A 9,706-nucleotide genomic window follows, 5' to 3' on the forward strand; every position below is an offset into this window, starting at 1 on the left:
AGAAAACCAAAGCCGTGTGGTAAGCACATCATCATCATCTTGATCAAGCGCACCACTGCATGTGGGGGGAAATATAATATGCATGGCCAGGAAAGTAAGATTCACATCAGCCGGATGTCAAAAGGAGTCGCAAGGTCCAATGAAATGTCACTAAGGTTTTAAAGTTGGCTGTTGTTCTCACCGCCTGCGACGTGGGAAGGAGATCGGAGACCATGTTCTTTCAGAAGACGGGTGAGAAAGGAGTGCCATTTTGGAAAGCTAACACTCCCCATGGCATTTAAAATGTCAATATACCAAGACCTTGGTATCTGCTCGGGTTTGGTCCCAGCGGACCCACCATAGATACCATAGGTCCACTTGACATGGATGCTCAAGTCCCATTAGATACAATGGTGCGGTAAAATGGTGTCCCTGATATAAAACTGCAAAACCAAGGTTTGCTTTGAGAATAAACTCTTCTAGAACATGGCCACATAGCCCCAAAAACCCACACCAAACTATGGACGTCGGCCATGAAAGCCTTCGACTTCAAATTAGCAAAACGCTGTAAATGGAACAATGGGGCAAACTTGGGAACTAAATAAAGAAAAGCGTATGCCTTTCAATGTAAGGACCTGGGATTGGAAAGCAATGAGGAGCATTTGCTGAAACGAACGCTAAGGGCAGGTCATGCAACCAGTTCTAGCCTCCGGATGGAAAGACGAACAAAAATTGGAGGTAGATATATGGCAATATTGTATTTCAGAATATACAATGTTGGATTTGATATTAGAAAGGAGAATGGGGTGCATGGCTCCAGAGAAAGGGGGATAGATGGAATAAACGGATAGAAATAGCGAAAGAACAGGAACGGTACGAAAGTCTAAAAGACACAATTAATATGATTCTCTGCTTCAAAGGAAAGGGATTTTGAACAAATGATCATCTTGTTCCCTAAGGGAGTGGGAAGGAGATAGGAGAAGGAGGATTAATATATGGGTTATTGGGATAATTAACTCAATACACGTTAGTACTAATGGTTTTCTATTAAATCTTGGGTGTATCAATTTTGTATGTGTGTAGTTTTATACACATAGAGAGATATATCCTTATATCTGTATGTGTGTGTATAAAATCATACATACACACACATACAAAACTGATGCACCCAAGATTTAATAGAGAACCATTAGTACTAACATATAATTATCAAGTTAATTATCCCAATAACCCACATATATTAATGCACCGTCTATGCTCTCCTTCCCACTCCGACTCCTCGAGGGAACAAGATTATCATATACAAATAATGGCTGCCAACTATCCCAAAAAGGGAAATTGAATTTAATCTTTCTTTCCGCATCCATGACCCGGATTACTTGTTGTCGGTTTCGATGTACCCAGGTGCACCAGCGGCATCCTTTTTCTGCCAATCATTATACCCTTTTGTTAATGCCAGGGCAGTATAAAGGCATGCTGACCAAGGCCTGATTCCCACTACCTTTTAAACCGGGTCACAAATCGGTTCAAATGACCCTGGTTCCCACTTGAACAGGAATCGCTCAAGCGACACGGAGAGGGGGGACATGCGCTAGACCCATTTAACCCACATCTTTTTGATGCCGATTTCCCCCCCCACGTCTTTTTGGATAAACCGATTCTGCGCAAGTGTGAACCAGATGCAGATTGGAATCAATTTAAATTTGCCCTTCGACCAGGTCCATTTAGAATCAATTCATTCATGGAAGTGAACCACAAGTGGGTTATTTTACAGGGGGAAAGTGCCATCGCAGCAAATGTAGCAGGGACCACGCTCCGCTGTCAAACTGATCCATCAATTTGGATCACAAACCGATTTATTTGTAAGTGGGAATGAGGCCCAGAGTTCAAATCTGATTCAGCAATGGAAAACCATTGGTGACACTCTCTCAGCCCTGGAGGAAGGCAATGGCCCTCTGGACAAATCTTGCACATCTTGCAAAGAAAACCCCATGATAGGTTTGCATAACTCAGAAATGACTTGAGGATACACCACAACAAACAACTTGGTGTGAGCTCCAATTCAATGCACACATCTTGGGGCTGCCTGTGAAATTCTGGAGAGTAAGTCTCAACTGTAAGACGACAATCTGCATAGAGCCATATTTCAGCGCATTAAATCTGCTAACAAGGAGGAGTGTTTCCTCGGTCGCACATGCCTTGGTAGCTGCAAAATAAACTGTATGCACCTAGTTCTGACCCACAAAGGGAATTCCTTGGAGAGCTCTCTGTGTGTGTGTGTGTGTGTGTGTGTGTGTGTGTGTGTGTGTGTGTATACTGTGTGACATGGAATTTCCTCTTTACCCAGGATCTCACAGTATATATACATCCAGCTCTCTTCCATGCCAACATTCTCTGAAGATGCCAGCCACAGATGCTGGCGAAACGTCAGGAATAAACTCTTCTAGAACATGGCCACGTAGCCTGAAAACCCCACAAAAAACTATGGATGCCTGCCATGAAAGCCTTCGACTTCGCAATCTCTTTTCACTTTCATACCATGCTAGTCATTGTTTCATAGAGGTCTATTGGTGGCACCAACCAGGGTGGCACCATAGGTTGGCAGACTACATGAAGGTGGATTTCCAAGTTTCTGTGAATCCTAGTCCAGCACTCAAACCACTATGCAATACTGTCTTTAAGAGTGACTGATGACAAACCTCTCCTAAGGTTTTCGTGGCAAGCTTTCTTCCAGGGATGTTTGCCACTGGGCTTCTTCTGAAGCTGGTTCAGATGTTGGACTAGGGCTCTGGAGACCAGGGTTTGGCTATGGAAACCCACTGAGTGACCTTTGGTGAATCACATTCTCTCAACCTTAGAGGAAGGCAAAGGCAACCCCACCAAACAAATCTTGCTGAGAAGATCCCATGATAGGGTTGCCCCCTTTGCAAAGTCCCTTTTGCAAAACATATATGCATGAGCATGTTGCAAATGAGCCATGGGTGGATGAGATACCCTGGAGAACAAGGTTTTGAAAACAGGAACATGGGCATCAAAGATGGTTGAATGTGCTTTGCCATGTTGGGCCACAATGGCAGAGCAAAGAAGAAATTGGGTTAATGCCTCCCTGCCAGGTCTGCTGCCCTTTCTAAGCCTCTCTGGTTCAAGATGAATCTGACTTTTTGTATTGAAGGGCAGTTCACCGTAACCAGAACTGAGACATTTGTTAAGGTCATGCTTGATACATTTTAAAGCATTGCTGACATCCGGTCCGATAACAGTGATAAAGGCTGCGTCTGCCAAGATGTACCATCACTGTCTGGTGATCTTTGTCTCAACTGTCTCCAAGTTGTGGTCCAACACTCAAACCACAAGGCTGTGCCGGATCTTGGAAGTCCCATAGTTTAACAGTATCCTGCGGAAAGTACAGTTGGCCCTTCTTATACATGGATTTTTTTATACACGGATTCAAGCATCCATGGTTTGAAAATGTTCCAAAAAAGTATACGTTTCCAATATCAAACCTTGATTTTCCATTTTTATAAGGGACACCATTTTACCATGTCATTATATTTAATGGGTCTTGAGCATCCACGGATTTTGTTATCCATGGGGGATCTTGGAACCAAACCCCAGCGGATAACAAGGGTCCACTGTACTTCCGTGCTATTCATCCTTTTACAGACTTCTATTTATGGGGTCACCATAAAGCGACAGATTACTTGAAGGTGGGTTTCCAGGTCCGACTCCTGAATCTTAGTCCAACGCTCAAAGCACTAGACTAGTGGTTCCCAAACTCTGGCTTTCCAGGGGTTTAGGGCTTCAGTTCCCAGAATCCCAGACTGGCTGAGACTGATGGGATCTGGAGTCCAAAACACTTAGAGAACCAGAGTTTGGGAATAACTGCACCATGCCATGCTCTCTCTCTAAGGGTGACTGGTGGCAAACGTCTCCAAAGGTTTTTGTGGCAAGTTTTATTCAAAGGGCGTTTGCCATTGGCTTTCTTCTGAAGCTTCAGAGTCACCCAGCGGGGAATTTGAACTCTGGTCTCCCCAGTATTCAAACTACTACACAACACAAACGTTGTCCCCATCTTCAAACAGGGATAAAAAGAGGATCCCAACCATTATCGCCCAGCTGGTCTGACATCAATACCAGGAAAGATTTTGGAGCAGACCATTAAACAGAGAGTCTGTGGCCATCTAGATGGCAATGCCATAATCCCAAAAAGTCAACATGCCCAACAAACCTTATCTCTTTCTTTAATAAAATCACCAGGATCTGGGTTTAAAACATGTGGGTGAAGCATCACCAAGTAGCAGACGAAGATTTGGCCAAGGCAGTGGCTTTTGCCATCTAAGGAAGTTACAGTAATGTTACCTTAAAGGTCATGGTATCTATATCAGTGACATTGGGACTTTAACTGGGAATCATGGTTCCCTCTTCTGTTGACTCTAAACATTGCAGCCGATTTAGAATCAGAATCGTCGAATCCAGTTCCTCAAATGCATGGAGTGCAATAGGAGAAAGCGCCAGTGTGGTGCAGTAGTTTGCGCATTGACTCCGAAGTTGGGAGACTAGTGTTCAAGTCAGCCACGGAAACCCACTGAGTGATCTTGGGCAAGATTTTCATCTGTGAAATGTTGGAGGGTATGAGATACAGCTTTAAAATTCATGTCCATAGTGGTTATGTGTCTTCAAGTCATTTCTGATAGGTGAACCTATCAAGGGTTTTTCTTGGCAAGTTTCATCGGAGTGGGTTTGCCATCGCCATCCTCTGAGGCTGAGAGAGTGTGACTTGCCCTGGTGGCGCAGCAGTTAAATGCCAGTGCTGCAGCCACAAGGTTGTGAGTTCAATCCCAGGCAGGGCTCCAAGGTCCACTCAGCCTTCCATCCTTTCGTAGGTTGGTAAAATTAGTGCCCGCTTGTTGGGGGCAATTGGCTTACAGTTTGTAAACCGCATAGAGAGTGCACTGATAAGTGGTATAGAAACATATATGCTATTGCTATAAGGTCACGCAGTGGGTTTAACATGGCTGAGCCTAGTCTCTGGAGTCATAGTCCAAAGCTAGATGAGCAGTCAGCTGTCAGACTCCGGCTGAAATGAAAAGGTCTCCATTGGCTTTTGCAAAGCTAAGGATGCTCCAATCTAACCTCTCTAGGAAGCTTGCCAAATCTCAGGGCCTGGTTCCAAGTCTCCAGATTTCATGGTTCATCTCCAGGTAGGTGCGCGCAACTCAATGTGGAAAGGGCTATGTGCAAGTTTCCAGCTCAGCCAGCTTGTTATAATGTGCAAAGCTTAATTCATTCTGAAGCCGAAGGCTTTCATGGCCGGCGTCCATCATTTTTTGTGGGTTTTTGGGGCTCTGTGGACATGTTCTAGAAGAGTTAATTCCTGACGTTTCGACAGCATCTGTGGCTGGCATCTTCAGCCACATTTCTTAATTCATTAGTTACTGAAGCATACAAAGACTCTCCAGAAGGGTTGTGCATTTGCTAGAGACTGTACTTGGATCTTGGTTTTAGGTCTGGAAACCTCAGGGCCTGGGATGAACCTGAATTAGTAGCCCTTTTAGGAGCTTGGGACATGGGCAAGATCGTATAGGGAGAACTTGGTCCTTCAGATAACTCTATTGGGACCATTTCTCCCAAATCTGGACTGTGGGAGAATATAGAAGAATCCCTAGAAGTCATGCTTTGGGACATGCAAAATTTCATACCAAATTCAATTCTGCATTTTACAAAATTGGGCATGAAGCCGAATGCCAGGTTAAACCATCAATGGACCTTACCACACGGGGGCTTTTTGAGCGTCAGTTCGCATTGGCCAATGTGTATTCGCGTTATATAGCATTGGAGTTCCACACCTGTGAGCTCTGAATACGCATTGACCAATGCGATATAACGTGAATACGCTTTGGCCAATGCGTATTCACGGCTGGGTTCCGAACTGAAGGCAGCCGGCTCCTCCGTTTTCCGAGTCCGCAAAAATAGTGGATTCACGGGATCCGTATTGATGGCCAGTGCAAAACCTCTGCTGCTTTGGCTGGTGTGTACATCCAATCCGCTGGTTCTCTTGAAGACCACCGGTTACAAATCTCCCATGATGCTGCGCTGGAATTTCCCCCTTCTCCTTCCGGTGGCCCTTTCCCCTTTTAGCACAACCGCTGGGGCTGGGAGCATTATTTCCACTGAATGAGATAAAGCAGAAACCTTTTGTGTCCGGGGAGGGGGGAATGTATGTGTGTGTGTGTGTGTGTGTGCGCACACACACACACACAAAGATGTGTGCGCAAGCATATACATTCAGCATTACACTTTCGGCTGCCCCACAGTTTGTGTGTGTGTGTGTGTGTATGCGTGAGTGTGCATATGTATATGTATGTGTATACACAGACAGCTGTGTATGTACACATATAAATACAGCTTTACACTTTTGGCAGTAACACTATAAGTGTGTGTGTGTGTATACATACACACACACACACACACACACACACACACATATATATATAAACACTCAAGCAGACAGATGTGTGTGTACACATATAAATAAGGCATCACACTTTTGGCTGTGGCAAGTGTGTTTTTGTATATATGTGTGTGTGTTTGTGTGTGTGTGTGTGTGTGTATATATATATATATATATTATTATTAACCTTTATTTGTAAAGCGCTGTAAATTTACACAGCACTGTACATACAATCTTTTTAATTGGACGGTTCCCTGCCCTCAGGCTTCCAATCTAAAAAGACACATACATACATACATACATACATACATACTCTCATACAGACAAATGTGTGTGTACACATAGAAAAGGCATCACACTTTTGGCTGTACCACTATGTGTATATATATTTATAAGTACGTATGTATGTATTTATGTGTGTGCATACACACACACACACACACACACACACACACACACACACACATACAGATGGTGCATACCCCTTTCGTAAGTGGCTAAAGGCAGGAAATCTCGTGATATACCGCGCTAAACAGTGACCTTATTCTTCACCCCCGGAAGTTAAAAATGTTGCGCCCCGTTCAGAGCCCCATAGAGCATGCGCAAAGCTGCTGATGCACATCGGCGAACACACATTGTATTGGGCTGGTGTGGTGATCCAATCTGCACTGGCCTCGCTTTGCGTGAATACGCATTGGACGATGCACAAGACCTCGATCCGGAAGGTGTGGATGAATGATGCGATATGATGTGAATACGAATCAGCCAATGCGAACTGACGCTCAAAAAGCCCCCGTGTGGTAAGGTCCAATGTGACCTATTGCCATGGTTCTTAAGCAAAGGGAAAGTGTAGCTGGTCAGACTGGATAGAAAACCACCCAAGACAGCATTCATCATGACTATGTATGGTGGCTAGGGCTACTGGGAGTTGTAGTCCAAAAACACAGTGGTTCCAATTGCAAACACAATGGTTCTGCTTTCCAACCACCAGAATTGCAAACACAATGGTTTTGTGAAGTTGATGCAAACAAAATGGTTCTGCTTTCTTATCACCAAAGACTTTTATTAGCCAAAACGTGGCTGTCAATGGTGACTGAAGAGACAGCAACATTACGTTCTTAAGCAAAGGGAGAGTGCAATTGGTCAGACTGGATAGGAAACCACCCAAGACCTCAGCACTGTAGTCCACCAACATATGGAAGGCCACCTGGTTCCAACCCTTGCCTTATGAGTGATGGTTTTGGCCTGGAGATGAGACCACCGAAAGGTTGAATCTGCCGAAACCATGAACTCGAATCAACCGGCAGAAAGTCCCTTCTGGGTTTTAGAGACTGCTGAGTCCTGCAATAGGAACGGCTTCGCTTCTTCAAGACGGGAAGAGAAATTCTGTAGCTCAGCACCTTGCAGGTAAAGTCCCTCCACGTCACCGCGGCAGATAGAATCAAAGGCGGCACATCGGAGGAACCACATTGGCACCTATTTTAAGAGCACCGAAGCAGACACATCTTTTGCGTAGGCAGGTTTTCCACCCACTGAACTTTTCCCCACAAATAGGTGAGGAAGGAAGGCTTCAAAGGCTGGCTGTCACCTCACCAAACCAAGTGGCATCAGCTTCCTTTCTCACATAGAGAAGCACTTCTTGGTATGAATCACATTTGGTAAGCGGAACTCATGCCCACAATTTGGTCATGGGTACTTAGCTGACTTTGATTTGTTTTGATTCCGCCTTATCTCTTCTTTTTTCATCCGAAAGCTCTTTCTTTTTTGGGTATTTTTGTGAAATACATTCACAAAAATATCCCAAAAAAGAAAGAGCTTGTTCCAGTAAGGCGCAACGCTGCTTTCGTTTAAGTCAATGGTTTAATTTTGTATCCTGCTTCATGCCCAGTTTTGCAAAATGCTTCAGAGCAGGGAGAGCTGAATGTTGTATTAAATGTTGCATGCCCTGGAGCATGGCATTTGGAGTGGCGTCACTAAGAGGTGCGAGGGATGCGGACCACACCGGGTGACACCTTAAGAGCAATAGCAATGGCAAGTATACTTCTATACTGCTTATCAATGCATTTAAGTGGATTGCAATGTGTAACCCAAGTGCCCCCAACAAGCTGGATACTCATATTAGTGACCTCAGAGGGATGCCAGTCTGAGTCGACTCTGAATCCCTGGCTGGGATTGAACTCACAACCTTGTGGTTTGTTCATTTTGGCCCCTACTTACTGCCAGGTTGTGCAGGTGTGCTCTATTCCTTTCTGACCTCCACCCATCCAGTTCTCTCCAGGGTTTTCAAACAGAGATGGCTAAACGTCTCCCCAAATCACAGTCCCCAGAATCCCATAGCACTGGGTTGTGGCAGTTAAAGGGGTGTCAAATTGGATTGTTCCTGCAGTGCGGACGCAGCCAGAGAAGCCAGACAGGGCTGAGCGGAGGTCTGGCGGCTGTTGTTCTGCAGTTTATCTGTCCAGCCAGCCTCAGCAGCTCATCGTCTTGTATTTGAAGGGGAGCAGATTGTTGCCTGAGGTTTTGCTCTTGACGCTTTAATTCATAGCACTCAAGAAGTGAGATGCCATTGCTGTCTTCTCCTCTGGATCTGCAAATCCAGGGGAGAAGACAGCAATGGCATCTCACCTTCTTGAGTGAGATGGGCCAGGCCCTGCCTCTGCATACGCCATGGCACTATGCTAATACTACTACTATGCTAATACTAGTACTAGCTGGGACCCATTATCCTGGCTTTCGTCTTCTGCTTCTTCAAAGAGTTCTTATCATATCTTACCTGGGGAGGCCTTCTCTGGGTAAGATATGATTAGAGCTCCTTGTGTGCTTTGGGTTTAAAGTAGGTATGGGCCTCTAGCTATTGCTGGGCAGCAAATCCCATCATCTCCAGCCACTATGAGCTATACTGTCTGGGAATGATAGGAGCCACAGTCCAACGACACCTGAGCATGCTTTAGTTGGAGTTGGATTTCATGGTCTTTGCAGTGCCTTCCATGTTATGATTCTATGACCTGGCGCATAGGGCAATGGCCAGAATATGTCACTCACAGGATTCTGCACAATAGTTTTACTCCAAGTATGGCTGAGTTTGGATCTATCCCGTGATGCTTTTGAGGTTATAATGTCATAAATCCTTGCTTGGGGCTGTTATTTGGGACAGTTGGTCCTTGGTATCCGCTGGGGTTTGGTTCCAGAATCCCCCATGGATACCAGAATCCGTGGATGCTCAAATCCCATTAGATAGAATACATGGATTTGGAAATACAATAATCCATCCATGTT

This window comes from Sceloporus occidentalis, unplaced genomic scaffold (genome assembly GCF_023333645.1).
Source record: "Sceloporus occidentalis isolate IW3139 unplaced genomic scaffold, rSceOcc1.0.p SCAF_8, whole genome shotgun sequence".
Taxonomy (NCBI): domain Eukaryota; kingdom Metazoa; phylum Chordata; class Lepidosauria; order Squamata; family Phrynosomatidae; genus Sceloporus; species Sceloporus occidentalis.